At 45.8% G+C, this 21,315-nt stretch overlaps 1 long non-coding RNA gene across 1 annotated transcript; it reads left to right on the top strand.

Moving 5' to 3' along the window:
- The first annotated feature begins 2,412 nt into the window (after positions 1–2,412).
- LOC115831226 lies at positions 2,413–10,748 on the top strand. Its single transcript, XR_004026755.1, has 3 exons — positions 2,413–2,423; positions 3,624–3,629; positions 10,466–10,748. It is a non-coding gene; the product is annotated as an uncharacterized LOC115831226 (long non-coding RNA).
- The last annotated feature ends 10,567 nt before the right edge of the window (positions 10,749–21,315 follow it).

Genomic DNA, 21,315 nt, shown 5'->3' on the forward strand with positions numbered 1-21,315 from the left:
GCGGCTTCATTCTTGAAGTCAGTGAGACCAAAAACCCACCAATTCTGGACAAAATTCCATGGATTTAAATATGCATATAGCCAATGAGCCAGCAATCTCATGTCTCCAGAGGAACATAAACAAGCACATTCATCAGAGGATTATACGTGGAGGCAACTTAGGGGGCCATCACTAGAGAAATGGGGAAGCAAAATGTATAAACGCATACTTTGCTGTACTGTGCAGCAGTCAGCCACAGTGAACTAAAGGTACTTAGACCCCCACAACAAGCTTAAAAACAGGTGTCACATAAAAAAGAAACACAATAAGATCTAGATTGTAACACCATTTATGTAGGCTAAAGTCACACCTACCCATAAAAGAACACTGTATATCTTTCAGTAATGTCTATATACCCAAGGACATGCATTAAACACATTATAGTGAGTCTCTTATGGGATAAGGAGAAGGATGAATAGATAGGGCATGAATGGGGGAAAAAATAAAAGAGGATACCTCTTTACCAGAGATGAAAAATGGTATACCTGAGCTGAAGAGATTTCTCCAGCTCTCTCTACTGGAGGGAAGGAAAATTGCCCTTGAAAAGTTTCACACAGATGGTCAATATAAGGACATCAGTAGAGTCCCCTTAATGACTGGAATATTTGGTGGCTATATAAAACTTGGGTAGCCATTTCAAAGTAAGGCCCACAAAGATGCTTCAGGCAACTTAGGGGAATTTCAAGGTGGCACAGGAAATTATGTGGATGAGATAACAAGTAAAGGCTTAGGCTCCCAGAGGACAGGTCCGGGCGTTGTGGGGCTGGAATTACAGTGGCAAGTACAGGACAGACCCACACTGAAAGGAAGCAGAACACAGTGGATCCTGTCCAGTCCTGAGGGAAGTGTCCCATGATGGTCAAACCTCCTGACTAGAATGACCCTACCCGGAGAGGGGACCGGGAGCAGGATTCATTTGATCAAAGGAGTCTTTAGCGAGACTTGACACTGATGGGTCCCAAAAGCAGTATATGGAGAAACATGCAGGGAGAGCAAACATTTGGCCCGAAGGCAAGGAGATGGAAAAATGTAGGAAGGCACTCTGATGCCTGTAGTGGGGAAAGAAAAGAAACAAAGAAACAGTTGAAATTTGTAAAAACGTATGTGTCTAGGCCGGGTGCGGTGGTTCATGCCTGTAATCCCAGCACTTTGGGAGGCCAAGTTGGGCGGATTGTCTGAGGTCAGGAGTTCAAGACCAGCCTGGCCAAATTGGTGAAACCCCGTCTCTACGAAAAATACAAAAAAATTAGTGGGGCATGGTGGCAGGCGCCTGAAATCAGCTACTCGGGAGGCTGAGGCAGAGAATTGCTGCTTGAACCTGGGAGGCGGAGGTTGCAGTGAGCCAAGATCACGCCACTGCGCTCCAGCCTGGGTGACAGAGTGAGACTCTGTCTCAAAAAACAAAACAAAACAAAAGTATGTGTCTAAACACAATGTGTGGTATCCTGGAACAGAAACAGGACATAGACCAGGTGCAGTGGCTTACACCTATAATCCCAGCACTTTGGGAGGCCAAGGCAGGTGGATTACCTGAGGTCAGAAGTTTGAGACCAGCCTGGACAACATGGCGAAAACCCGTCTCTACTAAAAATACAAAAAGTTAGCCAGGCATGTTGGTGGGTGCCTGTAATCCCAGCTACCTGGGAGGCTGAGGCAGGAGAATTGCTTGAACCTGGGAGGCGGAGGTTGCAGTGAGCCGAGATCATGCCGCTGCACTCCAGCCTGGGAGACAGAATGAGACTCCGTCTCCAAAAAAAAAAAGAAAAGAAAAAATAAACAGGACATAAGTGGAAAACTGGTAGAATCTGAATAATGTCTGTAGTTTAGTTAATAGTACTGTAACACCGTTAATTTCTTAGTTTTGACAAATGTGCTACAGTATGTCATGTGTTAATATTAAGGCAAGCTGAGTGAAAGGTATACAATAACTCTCTCTACCATCTCTGCAACTTTTCTGTAAACTTAAACTTATTCCAAAAGAAAAAGAAAAAAAAAGGGCCAGGCGTGGTGGCTCATGCCTGTAATCCCAGCACTTTGGGAGGGCAAGGAGGGCAGATCAGGAGGTTAGGAGATCAAGACCATACTGGCCAACATGATGAAACCCCATCTCTATTAAAATACAAAAAATTAGCCAGCCTGTAGTCCCAGCTACTCAGGAGGCTGAGGCAGGGGAATCACTTGAACCCAGGCGGGAGTGCAGTGAGCCGAGATCACGCCACTGCACTCCAGCCTGGCAACAGAGCAAGACTCCGTCTCAAAAAAAAAAAGAAAGAAAAAGGAAAAGCTCCAGCTGAAAAGTGTATAAAATAAATGAAAATAGGCAAATACATCAGTCAGGCATCTTATATATTAGCATAGATGTGTGTGTACATATGTGTTTATATGTGTGTGAATTTTAAAGTTTGAAAGAACTTATACCAAAGTACTATTATCTCTAGATCATATTATTACTAGGATATAGAACTATAGGTGATTGATTCTCTTCTTTGTGCTTTTCTGTATTGTTTGAATATTCACTATAAAACTGTGTAAATTTTTTTAATTAGAAAAAAAACTGTCCTGGCACAGTGGCTCACACCTGTAATCCCAGCACTTTGGGAGGCCGAGGCAGGCGGATCACTTGAGGTCAGGGGTTCAAGACCAGCCTGGCCAACATGGCGAAACCCCGTCTCTACTAAAAATACAAAAATTAGCCGGGCGTGGTGGCAGGTGCCTATAATCCCAGCTACTCGGGAGGCTGAGGCAGGAGAATCGCCTGAACCCAGAAGGCGGAGGTTGCAGTGAGCCAAGATCCCACAACTGCACTCCAGCCTGGGCCATCGAGTGAGACTTAATCTCAAAAAAAAAAAAAAAGAAAAAACTCATTTGGGCTTGCCTGAAAGAATAGAGTGTCATGCTCAGAAGAGACTTCTCTGGATGTCTTGCAAAGATTCTGACACCCACTGGGTCCTAGGCTCACCTTCTCCCGAGGTCAGGTTTGAGCAAATTTCTTGGAGACAAGCAACTTTCTTCTCCTTCGGCAAGATCCACAAGTCAAAGGAAAAGTGGGCATGTTCAGGGGAAAGTGTGTATGCTCTTATTGTTGGTCAGAGAGCTATGAACATGTTTACATGTCTGCCTGTTATGTGCATGTATTCCGATGTACAGTGGTCCAACAGTATTTGTATTTATTCTTACTTATTCTTCCTTTCTTTTCAGTCTTTAGTATTTCTCTCTCTCTCTTTTTTTTTTTTTTTTTTTTTTGTTGTTGTTGAGACAGTCTTGCTGTGTCGCCCAGGCTGGTGGAGTGCAGTGGCACGATCTCAGCTCACTGCAACCTCTGCCTCCCGGGTTCAAGTGATTCTCATGCCTCAGCCTCTCGAATAGCTGGGATTATAGAAGTGAACCACTCTACCTTTTATTTATTTATTCATTTTAAGACAGGGTCTCACTCTGTCACCCAGGCTGAAGTACAATGGCATAATCATGGCTCACTGCAGCCTCGACCTCCCAGGCTCAGGTGATCCTTCCATTTTAGCATTCTGGGCAGCTGAGACTACAGGTGCGCACCACCATGCCTGGCTAATATTTTGTATTTTTTGTAGAGACAGGTTTCACCATGTTACCCAGGCTGATCTCGAATTCTTGGGCTCATGTGATCCACCTGCCTCAGCCTCCTAAAGTGCTGGGATTACTGGTATAAGCCACTGCACCCAGCCTAGTATTTCTTTTTTTTCTTTTCGAGATGGAGTCTCACTCTGTCTCCCAGGCTGGAGTGCAGTGGTGCCATCTAGGCTCACTGCAGCATCCGCTTCCAGAGTTCAAGCAATTCTCCTGCCTCAGTCTCCCGAGTAGCTGGGACTACAGGCGCATGCCACCAAGCCTGACTAATTTTTGTATTTTTAGTAGAGACAGGGTTTCGCCATGTTGGCCAGGCTGGTCTTGAACTCCTGACCTCAGGTAATCCACCCGCCTCGGCCTCCCAAAGGGCTGGGATTACAGGCGTGAGCCACTGCGCCCAGCCCCAGCCTAGTATTTCTTAATTACAAAAGTAATGGGCCCAGCGTGGTGGCTCACGCCTGTAATCCCAACACTTTGGGAGGCAGGTGGATCATTTGAGGTCAGGAGTTTGAGACCAGCATGACCAACACGGTGAAACCCCGTCTCTACTAAATACAAAATAAAATTAGTCGTGTGTGGTCTAGACCAGGAAGACTGGGGGCCTGGGGGGAAGACTGAGGGGGAAAGAGCCTTCCAGACAAAGGGTAGGTCTGTGTGGAGGCCCTGAGGTGGGACAGAGTGTGCTGAGGCTGAGGAGTATCGGGACCAGTGTGCGGGGAGAGAATCTGGGAAGCCAGACTGAAGAGGAAGGCTAGGTCAGGCCAAGCTCAGCCCTGTAGGCTGCGGATTTAGTTTCCCCAACTGTGAACAAAGGGACCTGCACCTTTGGGACCAGCAATATTTAGAGGTGTTTTCTTTGTTCCATTTTATCACTGTGTGAACACTCCTTGATTTTCGATGAAAGCCTTTTTTGAGAAGAGTGTAACAACTCATATTAAGATGATCAGATTCGAAATGCACATCAAATTTACTTTATGATGTCAACCAAATTCCCCAGATCCCTGTGCATCCCAGCATATTTCTTCTATTTTAGGACCTAAAGTATGAGAGAAATTTCCTGTTTCTGAAAAACTAGTTTGTTCTTGTAAAGCAAACTGTGCTTGCTCTGTTCAGCTTGCGTTCCTGGATGCTCCCTCTGGGGGTCCTGGATCCTGCCTTGTCCTGGCCAATGAAATGCAAGTCCTGGTGGGAGGCAGAGCACTGGGCTGGGCAGCTGGTCTTTCCAGCCATGCTTCCGAGTTCTGTCTGCAGTGCTGCAGATGCTGCCAAACATAGGCCCCCCAGTCTGTGTCTCCTCTGGGTTCCCATAGCATCCTGGGGTAAACCGGTTATTGCAAGCCCCATACTGTCATTTGATTTCTCCTATTAGTGCTCAATAAATATTTAATGGATATATTGTATTAGCACAGGGTTAGATGACATCTAAATTATAGTACATTATTCAGTGAAATACTAGGCAACCATAAAAAGAACAATGTATATTGTTCTTTTGATATATATTTGATATATAATTATAATTGATACATATTTGCAGATATAGAAAGATACCCATGAGGGCCGGGCATGGTGGCTCATGCCTGTAATTCCAGCCCTTTGGGAGGCTGAAATAGGAGGATTACTTGAGCCCAGGAGCTTGAGACCAGTCTGAGCAATATAGTGAGACTCCGTCTCTACAAAAAATAAAAAATAAAAAAATTAGCCAGGTGTGGTGGTGCATGCCTGTTGTCCTAGACACTCAGAAGGCTGAGGTGGCAGGATTATTTGAACCCAAGAGTTCGAGGATGCAGTGAGCTATGACAATGCCACTGCACTCCAGCCTGGGTGACAGAGTGAGACTCCAACTCTAAAAAAGAAAGAAAGATGTCCATGAGCTATTAAATAAAAAAAGAAAGTTATAGAACATATATAGTACAGTATTATTTTTCTTTTTTAAAAGTATGTATATGGCCAGGCGCGGTGGCTCACGCTTGTAATCCCAGCACTTTGGGAGGCTAAGGTGGGAGGATCACAAGGTCAGGTGTTCAAGACCAGCCTGGCCAACATGGTGAAACCCCATCTCTACTAAAGATACAAAAAAAAATTAACCAGGTGTGGTGGTGGGCGCCTGTAATCCCAGCTACTCGGGAGGCTGAGGCAGGAGAATCGCTTGAACCTGGGAGGCAGAGGTTGCAGTGAGCCGAGATCGCACCATTGAACTCCAGCCTGGGCAACAGGGTGAGACTCCATCTCAAAAAGCAAAAAAGTATATATATATATACACGTATATATATATATACGTGTATATATATACGTGTATATATAAAATATATACACACACGCATATGCATATATGAGAGACATCTACTTTTTTATTTATACATTTCTGTGGTATTTGAATTTGTCACAGTACACAGGCATAACCTCTGTAATTAAAAAGAATAAATGAGTGAATGAATTAATAAATAAATAAGGGATTTTTTTTTTAGGGTTCTCAGAATGGTGAATTGAGAAGAAAATTCAGTCCTTAAGTTTTTCACTCCAACCTATTTACCATGTTTTGGACCTGTTCTTTCAACTTTTTATTTTATTTTTATTTTTGAGACAGGGTCTTGCTCTGTTGTCCAGGCTGGAGTGCAGTGGCACCATCTCGGCTCACTGCAGCCTCTACCTCCCAGGTTCAAGCAGTGTTCCTGCCTCAGTCCCCCAAGTAGCTGGTACTACAGGCACATGCCACCACATGCTGCTAATTTTTGTATTTTTAGTAAAGATGGGGCTTTGTTATGTTGCCCAGGGTGGTCATATTTTATTTTATTTTGAGACAGGGTCTTGCTCTGTCACCCAGGATGGAGTGCAGTGGTGCAATCAGAGCTCACTGCAGCCTTGAATTCTTGGGCTCAAGCAATCCTCCTTTCTCAGCCTCCCAAGTAGTTAGAATTATAGGCATGCACCACCATGCCCAGCTAATTTTTTTATTTTTGTAGAGACGGGGTCTTGCTATGTTGCCCAAGCTAGTCTAGAATACCTGATCTCAAGCAGTCTTCCTGCCTTGGCCTCCCAAAGTACTAGGATTATAGGAATAATCCACCATGCCAGACCTCAATTTATTTTTGAAAAGATGTTTATGATATAATAAAAAAATAGATTCAGAACAGTATAACCCCGGTTATGGGAAAAATGTATATATATTTATATTTTGGGGAAAAATGTGTGTGTGTGTGTGTGTGTGTATATACACACACATATATAATATATAAAAAAAAAAAAAAAAAAAAAAAAAAAAAAAAAAAAAAAAAAAAAAAAAAAAAAAAAAAAAAAAAAAAAAAAAAAAAAAAAAAAAAAAAAAAAAAAAAAAATGTGTATATAACACACAACATATATAATAAACAAAATATATATGTGTATATATAAAAAATATATACACACACACATATATACACACACACATATACATATATGTGTATATATACACACACATATATACACACACACACATACATATATATGTGTATATATACACACACACACACTTTTTTTTTGAGATGGAATTTCACTCCATTGCCCAGGCTGGAGTACAGTGGCAGGATCTTGGCTTGGCTCACTGCAACCTCCACCTCCTGTGTTCAAGCAATTCAGCTGCCTCAGCCTCCCAAGTAGCTGGTACTACAGGCACGCCACGTCACGCCCAGCTAATTTTTGTGTTTTTAGCAGAAATAGTGTTTCACCATATTAACCAGGCTGGTCTCGAATTCCTAACCTCAAGTGATCCACCCACCTTGGCCTCCCAAAATGCTGGGATTACAAGTGTGAGCTACCACGCCCGGCCCTACAATATGTATATATTTCTTTAATTATCAGAGACAATAATGATGGTTTAATTTTCCTTTTTGACCATTTCCATTTTTTTTTTAAGATTCACTCATGCTTCAACAAATGTTCATTGAGCATCTGCTATGTGCCTGAGATGGTGCTTCTTCTTAAGCTCATAGTCTGGTGGGAAGACTCACAAGAAAATAATGTAGTTTGTGAGGATGTATAAAACCAAATACTGTGGGGTCATCCATCTGCCAGGAGGGTCCAGGGATGACCAGGGAAGGCTTCGCAGAGGAGGTGCTGCTTAAGCTGAGTCTTGAGGAATGAGGAGGAGTTTGCCAGTTGGACTGGGTGAGAAAGGGCATTGCAGAAAAAAGAGACCATCTTGCATAAAGTACCTTTTATAACAATACAGAGGAATGAAAGAGGACGTCCTTTTCATGAACATTCAGTTGGTCAATGAGGCAGAAGCACAGTGGACATGGGGGGAAGATGAGCTGAGAAACAGACACTCTAGAAACAGTAAGGAGCCTTTGAGAGACCTTGTATGGAATGGAGTGCAGGCATTGTTGCCCCATTTAAGAGTTGAGAAAACTGAGTCACAGGTTAAATGACTTCCCTAAGGTCATGTCAGGAGAAGAGGCCAAGCTGGAATGTAACCTGAGGGTTTTTATGCTTCCAACCACAGTGCTGGGCCAGGCCCCGTCCTCGAGATCCTTCTGATGTTCTGGCTTGAACCACTTCAAAGCTGTTAGGAAAGAAGAAGAGGGCTTACGCCACTAGGCTGTGACCACACTGGCCACACACTTGGCGCACCCTTGTATCCAAGGCCACAAGAGAGCATTTTCTGAGAGTCTTTCTCAGAAAATGCCATGTACACACCCAACCTTGAAGTTGGTGGGTACCCTTCAGAAATGATGAAGGAGGTGGATTTCCACGGCATCCTGCCATGCTGGGGAGCTGCTTCCCATCCTTGCTGCCAGGATTAAGTGGCACTTAGCCCTCTTATTCCTCAGGACAGGGAGTCATGGATGTCGCAGGAGCTCAGATTGAGTGATTTCTTTATTATTTTATTTTATTTTATTTTATTTATTTACTTATTGAGACAGAGTCTTGTTCTGTCGCCCAGGCTGCAGTGCCGTGGCTCGATCTCGGCTCACTGCAACCTTCGCCTCCTGGGTTCAAGCATTCCTCCTATCTCAGCCTCCTGAGTAGCTGGGATTACAGGTGCCTGCCACCACGCCCGATTAATTTTTGTATTTTTAGTAGAGACAAGGTATCACCATGTTGGCCGGGCTGGTCACTCCTGACCTCAGGTGATCGACCCACCTCAGCCTCCCAAAGTGTTGGGATTACAGGCATGAGCCACTACGTCCAGACTTATTTATTTATTTGAGACAGAGTCTCGCTCTGTTGCCCAGGCTGGAGTGCAGTGGTGCGATCTTGGCTTACTGCAACCTCACCTCCCAGGTTCAAGCGATTCTTCTGCCTCAGTAGGGATTACAGGTGTGTGCCACCATGACTGGCTTTTTTTTTTTTCTTTTTTGGTATTTTTAGTAGAGACAGGGCTTCACCATGTTGGCCAGGCTGGTCTCGAACTCCTGACCTCAGGTGATCCACCCTCCCCTTGGCCTCACAAAGTGCTGGGATTACGGGCATGAGCCACCATGCCCAGCCAGATTGAATGTTTTATGGTGCTGCATAGGCTTTGGAATAAGAAAGACCTGATTTCTCACCCTCACTCTAATGGCTAAAATGAAAAGACTGACAATTCCATGTGTTAACAAGGATGTAGAACAACTAGAACTCTTGTACAGGGCTGTTGGGAATATAAAATGGCCCAATCTCTTTGGAAAATTGTTTGGTGTACTTAATAAAGTTAAACATATTTCCCCCTAATAAGAATGTTCATGGCAGTGTTATTCAAAATAGCCTAAAGCTGGAAAGAAAAATCTAAGTATTCAACAGGAGGATGGATAAATAAATTGGGTGGTAGAGTCATAAAATGGAATACAATTCAGCATAAAAAAGGAACATACTGCTGGTACAGCAATGTGGGAAAATCCACAGGCATACTATACGGAACAGAAGAATCCACATACAAGAATATGATTCTATTTTTTCTTTTTCTTTTTTTTGGGAGACAGAGTCTAGCTCTGTTGCCCAGGCTGGAGTGCAGTGGTGCAATCTCAGCTCACTGCAACCTCTGTCTCCTGGGTTCAAGTGATTCTCATGCCTTAGCCTCCTGAGTAGCTGGCACTACAGGTGTGTGCCATGCCCAGCTAATTTTTTGTATTTTGGTAGAGATGGGGTTTCCCAGTGTTGGCCAGGCTGGTCTCGAACTCCTGACCTCAGGCAATCTGCCTGCCTCGGCTTCCCAAAGTGTTAGGATTACAGCCGTGAGCCACCACTCCTGGACAAGAATATGATTCTATTTATACGAAGTTTGAGAATAGGTAAAATTAATCTATGAGAATAGAGGTCAGAATATTGGTTACATTGGAGGCTAGGGGGAGTGAGTATTTGCTGGAAAGGGGCATGAAGGAACTCTGGAGTGTGATGGAAATAGTCTCATTTTGATCTGGGTGGTGGCTACATGGACGTATATGGTATAAGTGTGTACCACATATTATGTGGACGATTATGTGGACATGGCCTAATATAATATACATAGTAGGTATATGTAAGTTATAGTTCAATAAAGTACTATGTGAGAGAGAAAGGAGGAGGAGGAAGAGGAGAAAGAAAGAAAAGAAAGAAAGGAAGAAAGAAAGAGAGGGAAAGAAAGTAAAAAAAAAAATCCTGATTTTGATTTTGGTTTCCAGTTCTGCCCCTGTGACCCTTGGACAACTGACAACATTTCTGAGCCCCTTTCCTCACCCATAAAATGAGGAGCACAGGCCGGGCTAGGTGGCTCACACCTGTAATCTCAGCAGTTTGGGAGGCCAAGGCGGGAGGATTGCTCGAAGCCAGGAGTTTGAGACCAGCCTGGGCAACAAAGTGAGGCCTGTCTCCACAAAATAAAACATTTTTAAAGCAGGACGGTGGCCATGGAAGTCGGAATCCGCTAAGGAGTGTGTAACAACTCACCTGCTGAATCAACTAGCCCTGAAAATGGATGGGGCTGGAGCGTCGGGCCCATACCCGGCCGTCGCGGGCAGTCGAGAGTGGACGGGAGCGGCGAGGGCGGTGCGCGTGTGGAGTGGGGGTCCTCCCCATTCCCCGGAGCCCCGCAGACGCTACGCCGCGACGAGTAGGAGGGCCGCTGCGGTGAGCCATGAAGCCTAGGGCGTGGGCCCGGGTGGAGCCGCCCCAGGTGCAGATTTCTTTTCTATTTTTTTTTTTATTTTAAAACAAAAATAAAAAATAAATAAATAAATAAAAAAATAAATTTAAATTAGCCAGGTGTGGTGGCATGAGCCTATAGTCCTAGCTACTCAGGAGGCTGGGGTAGGAGGATCCCTTAAGCCCAGGAGGTCGAGGCTGCAGTGAGCCCTGATTGCCTTGTTGGACCCCAGTCTGGGCAACAGAGCAAGTCCATCTCTAAAATTAAATAAATAAATAAATAAATTAATTAATAAATAAATAAGGGATCCTAATAGTACCTCTCTCATAGGGTGGTTTGAAAGTCAAATGAGATAATGCACAAAAATCTCTTAGCCCAAGAGCCTGAAGCACCCTAAAAGTTCGGGAAAATGTATTCTCACTGTTGGCCCCTTACCTACCATCTCCTCTACCAGGAGCTGGCCCCTGAAGCCTCATCCCAAAAGAACGGTTTCTGCCCCCGGGTTATGTCAGGTCCTTAGGTGGAACTCTGAGCCCCACATCACTAAATGCTGTCATGCCCACAGAATCCAGGAGGCTCCAGTGACTAGAAAGAAGTTTCATCAAATTTGAACAGGAAGCAGCAGTGGCAGCTGATAATCTGTGACCTGAATATAGCTATCCATTATCTCACTGTGGTTTCTGGTTTCCCTGACAAAGAAAACGCCCACAACTTTCTTAAAGTTATTCTAAACACTCAGTTCCTTGTTTGGCTTTGGCAGGATAATGTTACCCCTGGGTGCCCCTGTGCTTTGGGCTGTGGCCTCCCTGCCAGCCTGAGGCTCCAGCTCTTCAGCCAACCTGTGGGGCAACCGTCCCTTCCACTCAGAGGGCAGTGACAGGAGCAGACCAGGAAAGAGGCCGCCAGTATCTGCAGCCATTGGAAAGGGGGGGAAAAAAAGCAAGAAACCTTAAATACAGCATTCTTGTTCCTCTTCAAGAAACCAGCCAGGCAGGACTGACATGCTGGGAGTGAGCCACCAGCTGTTTCTCACCATCACTGGTTTCTAAATTACACTCCATCACCTATTGCTTCTCTCTGGTTCTGTTCTCAGGAAAGCAAATCTGCCCTCCTAGTTCCTCCACCTCTAAATGAGGAGCTGAGCCCAGGCCCAGGACACAGGTTTGGCAGAAAAGCCCTGTTAACTCTTGTTATTGTAAAACCCAGAGTCCAAGAGGCTCCCAGCCAATGGGCAAGGTAGGCAAAGTTTGTTTTTGCCTTCTCTTCCCCAGCCAACCCCTACTCACTGTTGTCTACCAAAGCTTTGATGACACCGTATCACTTATCACTGCATCTTCTGAATTGTTCATTCTGAAGAATTCGGGATTTCTTGTGTTCCCCCTCTCAGGAGTACTTATATGTTAAGAGAAACCTTGAGATAGTAATGCTTACTTATAGGACCATGTCTCTAACTGACACCTGTGTTTGGTAGGGAGGGGAGGGCTTTGGGCTCTCTCTGGCCCCCTGGTGGCCACCACTTCTCCATTAGTGCTCCAGATGTGGATATGTGGATGACATGGCATGACTTTTAAAATATATATATATATATATATATATATATTTTTTTTTTTTTTTTTTCTGAGATGGAGTCTTGCTCTGTCTCCCAGGCTGGAGTACAGTGGTGTGATCTTGGCTCACTGCAACCTCCACCTACTGGGTTCAAGTGATTCTCCTGCCTCAGCCTCCCCAGTAGCTGGGACTACAGGTGCACCACCATGCCTGGCTAATTTTTGTATTTTTAGTAGAGACGAGGTTTCTCCATGTTGGCCAGGCTGGTCTCGAACTCCTGACCTCGTGATCTGCTCACCTCAGCCTCCCAAAGTGCTGGGATTACAGGCGTGAGCCACCATGCCTGGCCAGAGTTTTGTGTTTTTTTTTAATTTCTTTTTTTTTTTTGAGACAAGATCTCACTCTTACTCTATTGGCCAGGCTCGAGTGCAGTAGCACCATCACGGCTCACTGCAGCCTCAACCTCCAGGGCTCAGGTGATCCTCCTGCCTCAGCCTCCCAAGTAGCTGGGACTACAGGCACACACACACGCTGGCTGATTTTTTTTTGTATGTTTTGTAGAGATGGGGTCTCAGTATGTTGCCTAGGCTGGTCTTGAACTCCTGGGCTCAAGCAATTTGCCTGTCTCGGCCTCCCAAAATGCTGGGATTACAGATGTGAGCCACTGCGCCCACCTAAAAGATCTTGTAAAGATCTTTTTCTTTGTGGCTGGGCGCGGTGGCTCATACCTGTAATCCCAGCACTTTGGGAGGCCAAGGTGGGTGGATCACCTGAGGTCAGGAGTTTGAGACCAGCCTGACCAACATGGTGAAACCCCATCTCTACTAAAAATACAAAAATTAGCTGAGCATGGCAGTGGGCGCCTGTAATCCTACTCAGGAGGCTGAGGGAGGAGACTAGCTTGAACCCGGGGTGGGGCACAGAGGTTGCACTGAGCCATCGCGCCACTGCACCTTCAGCCTAGGCAACAGAGTGAGACTCTGTCTCAAAAAAAAAAAAAAAAAAAAAAAGAGATAGTTTTTTGTTTGTTTCCTGAAGAGGAACAGGAAGGTGAAACTCCTGCAGTTTGGTTAGAACAAAATGGGGAAGCTGTCAAAGCAGGTGGCTGCAGAGCTCGGGAAGATGCGGATAATGGCTGCTTTCGCATGCCCCAGAGCTTGTGCTCAGAGCAAGAAGGCCTCCCAGGAAGGTCAGAGGAGTAAAGGGTCACTTAGGGATTCTGAGGCACAGTGGAAGTGATGCTAGTTAAGCAAGGATGAAACCAGACTTCTGAAGGCACAGCTCTGCCGCCAGCTAGTTGAAAGCCGAGCAGTCATCTAACCTGTCTCAGGCTCATTCTCTTCACTTAAAATATCGCAGGCAGGAAGAATCACACTAAGATGTCGATAGTGGTCCTCTCTGGGTGTAGAATTACAGGTGAGTTTGGTTTACTTTTTTTGGAGTGGGGGACAGGCTCTTGCTCTGTTGTCCAGGCTGGAGTGCAGCGGCGTGATCACAGCTCACTGCAGCCTTGACCTCCTGGGCTCAAGTGATCCTTCCACCTCAGCCTTCCAAGTGGCTGAGACTATAGGCATATGCCACTATGCCTGGCTAATTTTTTAACTTTTTGTAGAGATAGGGTCTTGCTATATTGCCCAGGCTGGTCTTGAACTCATAGGCTCAGGTGATCCTCCCTCCTCGGCCTCCCAGAGTGCTGGGATTACAGATGTGAGCCACTGTGCCTGGCCTGGTTTCCTTTTTTTTGAGATGGATTCTGGCTCTGTCACCCCAGACGGGAGTGCAGTGGTGTGATCTCAGCTCACTGCAGCCTCTGCCTCCTGGGTTCAAGCCATTCTCCTGCCTCAGCCTCTTGAGTAGCTGGGACTACAGGTACGTACCACCACACCCGGCTGATTTTTGTATTTTTAGTAGAGATGGGGTTTCACCATGTTGGTCAGGCTGGTCTCAAACTCCTGACCTCAAGTGATCCACCCGCCTTGGTCTTCCAAAGTGCTGGGATTCCAGCTGTGAGTCACTGTGCTTGGCCATGGTTTACTTCTTAATGCCTGTTATTGGTCAAGGCTTAATTAGAGAAGCAGAACTACCAGGCATGGCATAGAGTAAGATGTTTCTTGTGGGGTTTTGATGTTATGCAATGTGGGAACTGGTTAAGCAGTTTGTATACAACTGTTGCTTCCGTTTCTGGTGCTGGGACTGAAGTCAGAAAGAACAGGTGGACATGAAGTATGGGAGAGTAAGGACCAGTGGGAGTCCAAAAGAACCAGGGGGCACCCACAGGATGAATTGGAACCTGTATCAATGTCTCGCTGCCTCTAAAACCTCCTACTTCAATTATGTGGGCGACCTGCAGGAGTTGCTGAACCTTTGTCATAAAGCTGAACACAGACCTGACTCAGGGACTGAAAATGCTGAAGGAAGAGCTGTCATGGGAGCTGAAGGAGATGTAGGCTCAAGTCTATCCCATGGCCACAGGGTGAGCTAGCAGATCTGAGATACCATAAGTTAGAACGGCGCCTGCCTCTACACTGACCTTCTGGGCATAAGCATGTTTGCTTCACCTCTGCCCTCCAATCTTGTGCAAATTTTCTGTGGCCAACCCTAGCCCAGAACCATACAGAGAAAGAAATTCTGAAAAACATAGTGTCAGTTTAGCTAAACTGACATAGTACAAAGGCACTATGTATTTGCCAAACCTTCTTCAATTAGCATGGTTTTGTTTGTTTGTTTGTTTGTTTGAGACAGAATCTCACTCTGTCACCCAGGCTGGAGTGCAGTGGCACTATCTGGGCTCCCTGCAACCTCCACCTCCTGGGTTCCAGTCATTCTCCTGCCTCAGCCTCCTGGGTAGCTGGGATTACAGGTGCACGCCACCACACCTGGCTAACTTTTGTATTTTTTAGTAGAGATGGGGTTTCACCATGTGGGCCAGGCTCGCCTCAAACTCCTGACCCCAAGTGATTCGTCCGCCTCAGCATGTATTATTTTTATAACCAGGAGAAACAACACCCTTTAAAACATCTCAAAATATCCAGATGGCTAATAAACATACAAAAAGACACCAATTCATTAATTGGCAAGAAAATGCAAATGAAAATACAATAAGATATCCTTGTACATTCACCAGAATGGCTAAAATAAAAAAGACAGACAACACTGAGTATTGGTGAGGACATAGAGCAACTGGAACTTCCACATGTGGCTAGTGAGAATGTAAATTGCCAGTTTAGAAAACCATTTGGCAACAACTATCAAAGTGGAACATATGCAAAAAGTGTGATAAGCAATTACGTTTCTAAAAAAATGCATGTTCATATACATAAAAACATCTATAGGAATGTTCGGCTGGGTGCGGTGGCTCACGCCTGTAATCCCAGCACTTTGGGAGGCTGAGGGGGGTGGATCACGAGGTCAGGAGATCGAGACCATCCTGGGTAATACGGTGAAACTCTGTCTCTATTAAAAATACAAAAAATTAGCCAGGCTTGGTGGCAGGCGCCTGTAGTCCCAGCTACTCAGGAGGCTGAGGAGAGAGAATGGTGTGAACCCGGGAGGCAGAGCTTGCAGTGAGCCGAGATCGCACCACTGCACTCCAGCCTGGGCGACAGAGCGAGACTCTGTCTCAAAAAAAAAAAAAAGAATGTTCATAGTGGCACTATTTGTAAAAGCTAAGATCAGAAACAATTCAAATGTCCACCAACAGTAGAATGGATAAATAAATCATGGTGAATTCATACGGTGGAGTGCTACACAGCAATGGGAATAAATAATGTATCACTAAGCACAGCCACATGGATGACTATCACAACCATAATATTACGTGGAAGATATCAGACACAGAAGAGCATATACTGATGGTTCCATTTATGTCAAGTTCAAAAATAGGTACAATTAATCTATGCTGTTCACCTACGGATAAGAATTACCCTTGGGAGATTAGTGACTAGAAGGGGTCAAGAGGGGGCTTTTGGGGTGCTCATGATGTTCTGTTCCTTCCTTTAGGTATTAGTCACTCGGGAGTGTTTTGCCTTTTGCAAATTTATAGATATTTATGTAATTTGTATATGGTTTGTGCACTTTTCTGTATATATGTTATACCAACAAAAAGTTAATTAAAAGAAAAAATTAGTAGTCCCTGGTTCTGGTAACTAACAATAACTACTCATTATACCACAAGTTGAGGGGATCAAATACAAAAATGTGTATTACAGTGTTTGGAAAAACAACTGGGGAATACATAGATGTAGGGACAAGGTAAGAGAATAGAACGTTGAACCTGGTTTGGTATTGAACCTGGTTTTTTGAGTTTTTTTTTCTTTTTTTTTTTTTTGAGAGAGTCTTGCTCTGTCGCCCAGGCTGGAGTGCCGTGGCATGATCTCAGCTCACTGCAACTTCTGCCTCCTGGGTTCAAGTGATTCTCCTGCCTCAGCCTCCTGAGTAGCTGGGACTATAGGCATGTGCCATCATGTCTGGCTAATTTTTTTGTATTTTTAGTACAGACGGGGTTTCACCACATTGACCAGGCTGGTCTCAAACTCCTGACCTCATGATCTGCCCACCTCGGCCTCCTCAGGTGCTGTGATTACAGGCGTGAGCCACTGCAGCCTACCTTGAGCCTGGTTTTTACAAATTGTAGTAAAATATACATAACAAAATTTACCACTTTGTGATATATTTTTTTTTTTCCAGAGAAAGTATGTGGTTGTGTGTGTGTGGCAGGGAAGTGCTGATTAGTGGCAAGTGAGAAGGAGAGATGGGTTTCCCTGAGTCCCTAACTAGCTTCTGTCATGGCCTGCCTGGATGTGACAAGCATTCGCTCTGCTTGCTCAGCTAAGGTTTCATGACCAGGCAGGGAAATGCCACTGCCCTTTAAAGTCAGCCCCTCCATTAGCTACGGGTGGTTCTCCATCCCCCTGAAGCTGGGCTGGCCCAGATGACAGGTGCTCCTGTGAGGTCCAGAAGTGCCATTGAATCCAGGTTTTGCTACAGTAACTTCGCTCCCCCCACTCCCAGAATACACATATACAACCTGGCCTGTGTCCATCTTTGTCCCCAAAGCTTCCCTCCTTATCAGCAGCCATGAGAAAGACAGGATTATAAATGCACCAAGGGCTTTAAATGGGACCACAGTAGTAGGATCAGTTTTGCTCTCTGAGTGATGGCATGCCTGTGTCTTCTAGGCTCACTGGGGCAAGTGGTTCTTTACTTGGCTCCAGCACCAGCACTATCTGGAGGGGCGAAAGAACCCACAACTCTTTTTTTTTTTTTTTTTTTGAGACGGAGTGTCTCTCTTTCACCCAGGCCAGAGTGCAGTGGCGCAATCTCGGCTCACTGCAAGCTCCGCCTCCCAGGTTCACCCATTCTCCTGCCTCAGCCTCCTGAGTAGCTGGGAGTACAGGTGCCCGCCACCACGCCCGGCTAATTTTTTGTATTTTTAGTAGAGACGGAGTTTCACCGTGTTAACCAGGATGGTCTTGATCTCCTGACCTCGTGATCTGCCCGCCTCGACCTCCCAAAGTGATGGGATTACAGGCATGAGCCACTGCGCCCAGCCTTTTTTTTTTTTTTTTGACACAGAGTCTCACTTTGTTGACCAGGCTGGAGTGCAGTGGCACCATCTGGGCTCACTGCAACCTCCACCTCCCAGGTTCAAGTGATTCTCATGCCTCAGCCTCCCAAGTAGCTGGGATTACAGGCGTGTGCCACCACACCTGGCTAATTTTTGTTTTTTGTTTGTTTGTTTGTTTTGTTTTGTTTTGTTTTTTGAGATGGCGTTTCACTCTTGTCACCCAGGCTGGAGTGCAATGGCGCGATCTTGGCCCACCGCAACCTCCGCCTCCCAGGTTCAAGTGATTCTGCTGTCTCAATCTCCCAAGTAGCTGGGATTACAGGCATGCGCCACCATGTCCTGCTAATTTTGTATTTTTAGTAGAGACAGAGTTTCTCCATGTTGGTCAGGCTGGTCTGGAATTCCCGATCTCAGGCGATCCGCCCGCTTCAGCCTCCCAAAGTGATGGGATTACAGGTGTGAGCCACTGTGCCCAGCCAATTTTTGTATTTTTAGTAGAGATGGGGTTTCACCATGTTGGCCAGGCTGGTCTCGAATTCCCAACCTCAGGTGATCCGCCCACCTCAGCCTCCCAGAGTACTGGGATTATAAGTGTGAGCCATCGTGTCCAGCCTTACAACTCTTAAATATGCTCGTGGGAGCAGAAGCTATGCTCCCTGACAGAAGAACCTGTCCCTGACAATGCAATTGGAGAGAATTTATTGAGTGCTTACTGTGTGCTTGGGATGATGCACCCAGCAAGACACCTGATCGTCTTGGAGACCAGGAGAGTGGACTCAGTCCCAAGTGCAGATTCCTTGAGCTAGAGCTTTTAAAGGAGAAGAGAAATCGGATAAATTGCACTGGACAATTCATTCACTCTCTTTCCGGAAGTTTAACCAACCCTAGATTTTATTCTACTGAAATCAGGATAAAACCAGTCATATGTGTATAAAGAGAGGTCAGGAAGCATGATAACAATGATTATCTTTAAGTGGTGGGTTGCAGTTGATATTTTTCTATTTCTTGTACCTCTCAAGGCAGCACATGTAGCTGAACCACACAACCTTTGGAGAGCAACCACCTGGGTTTATTTTTTATTTTTATTTTTATTTTTTATTGAGATGCAATCTTGCTCTGTTACCCAGGCTGGAGTACAGTGGCATGATTTCAGCTCACTGCAACCTCCAACCTCCTGGATTCAAGCAATTCTCCCACCTCAGCCTCCCGAGTAGCGGAGATTACAGGCGCCCACCACCATGCCTGGCTAGTTCTTTTGTATTTTTAGTAGAGACAGGGTTTCACCATGTTGGCCAGGTTGGTCTTAAACTCCTGACCTCGAGTGATCTGCCCGCCTTGGCCTCCCAAAGTGCTGGGATTACAGGCGTGAGCCACTGCGCCCAGCCTACCACCTGGGTTTAAATCTCAGCTTTGCATGTACTAGCTGTGTGGTCTTGGGCAACTTACTTCACCTGTATGAATTTTAATGTTCTTACCTGTAAATGAGGATGATAATATACTTACTTCACAGGGATATTGAGAAGTTTGAATTAAATTATGCATTTTTTTTTAAGAGTCAGGGTCTGGCTCTGTCACCCAGGCTTGAGTGGTGTGCCCTTGTCGTAGCTCACTGCAGTCTTGAATTCCTGGGTTCAAGCAATCCTCCTGCTTCATCCTCTTCAGTAGCTGGGACTATAGACATGTGCCACTACGCCTGGCTAATTTTTTCTGCTTTTCGTAGGGTTGGGGTCTCACTATGTTGCCCAGGCTGGTCTCAACCTCCTAGCCTAAAGCCATCCTCTTGCCTTGGCCTCCCAAAGCTTTGGGATTATAGACATAAGCCATGGCCCCTGGCCAAAATGATGCACATTAAGTGCCTTAGCATGGTGTCTGATGCAAAGAAAATGCTTTAAATGGGAATGATTATTATTATATTTTTACATCATTGGGTTGTTTTTCTTTTCTTTTTGAGATGGAGTTTTGTTCTTGTTGCCCAGGCTGGAGTGCAATGGAGCAATCTCGGCTCAATGCAACCTCCACCTCTAGGGTTCAAGTGAGTCCCAAGTCCCTTGCCTCCCAAGTAGCTGGGATTACAGCCATGCGCCATCATGCCTTGCTAATTTTGTATTTTTAGTAGGGATGGGGTTTCTCCATGTTGGTCAGGCTGGTCTTGAACTCCCGAACTCAGGTGATCCGCCACCTCGGACTTCTAAAGTGCTGGGATTACAGGCATGAGCCACTGAGCCCAGCACTTTTTTTTTTTTTTTTTTTGAGACGGAGTCTCGTTCTGTGGCCCAGGCTGGAGTGCAGTGGCACAATCTTGGCTCACTGCAACCTCCGCCTCCCGGGTTCAAGCAATTCTCCTGCCCCACCCTCCCGAGTAGCTGGGATTATAGGCAACCGCACCACCATGCCCGGCTAATTTTTTTTAGTAGAGACGGGGTTTCACCATGTTGGCCAGGCTGGTCTCGAACTCCTGACCTCAGATGGTCCACCTGCCTCAGCCTCCCAAAGTCCTGGGATTACAGACATGAGCCACTGTGCCCAGCCCCAATAAAGGTTTTTTAAGGAGAAGAAGCACAAGGACCAAACAGAAGGGAAGAGAGTTTGCGGGGGTGGAGGGGCTCAGCCATAGCAGGAGGGGGAGGTGGAATACTGCCCCCTCCCTCCTGGCTCAGACACAAGAAAAATGACCTCAATCGCTGTGCCCTGGGACAGCTCTATTTCTTAGAGAATCCTGGGGCACCCTGGCTACCAGGAGGTTTCTCTCCTGGTTCAGGGTGAGCCAGCTAGCCCAGCACAAGGCTTGTATCATCTCGTCCAATTCAGAAGTGCTGTGCCTGTGAGTACTGCTCTAAACACCTCTAAAGGTCAGCCCCTCTTTGGCCCCTGATGCTGGGGATACGTTTTACTTTCAATAAGACATTCACTACCATGACATAATCAAGCTAACTCTAGAAAAGGGCCTTGGGATGTTGGCCTCCCTTCCCTTCCCTGCAGTTGTTCCTTCTCCTTTAAGTGGCTGCTGGCTCTGGCCGTCCCCACACACACCGCAGGTTTTGCCTTTTGTCACACTGAGCATGCCTCCTGCACCCTTGCTGGGGCACAGATTCTCCCATATTTGGGAGTAAGCGGGAGACTCGGTGGCATGTGGGTTTCTGTTTAAAATTCCAAAGCCAGCGGGGCGTATATTATCCATTTCCTCAAATCCAACATGCTGTAAAGCATGAGTCAGAGTCGGATAAGCTTCTTCCCAGGGGAAGTTGTGTCAGTTGGTTAGCCAATGTAATTAAACACAGATAATGTTCACTGGCATTAGCTGCAGATTAATGCAGAGGAAAACAAAATATCCATCTTGATTTTGCAATATTCCTGCCAAGATAACACAACTTCTCCAAGTCCCCCTGATCAGAGAAAGCAGCCTAACCTTCACGCAATTTGAGGGGCACAGGAAGCCCATTCAATCAACACTCTCCTTCCCACGGAAATGAAGAATGCAGGCCGGGCG

This window comes from Nomascus leucogenys, chromosome 18, assembly GCF_006542625.1.
Source record: "Nomascus leucogenys isolate Asia chromosome 18, Asia_NLE_v1, whole genome shotgun sequence".
Taxonomy (NCBI): Eukaryota; Metazoa; Chordata; class Mammalia; order Primates; family Hylobatidae; genus Nomascus; species Nomascus leucogenys.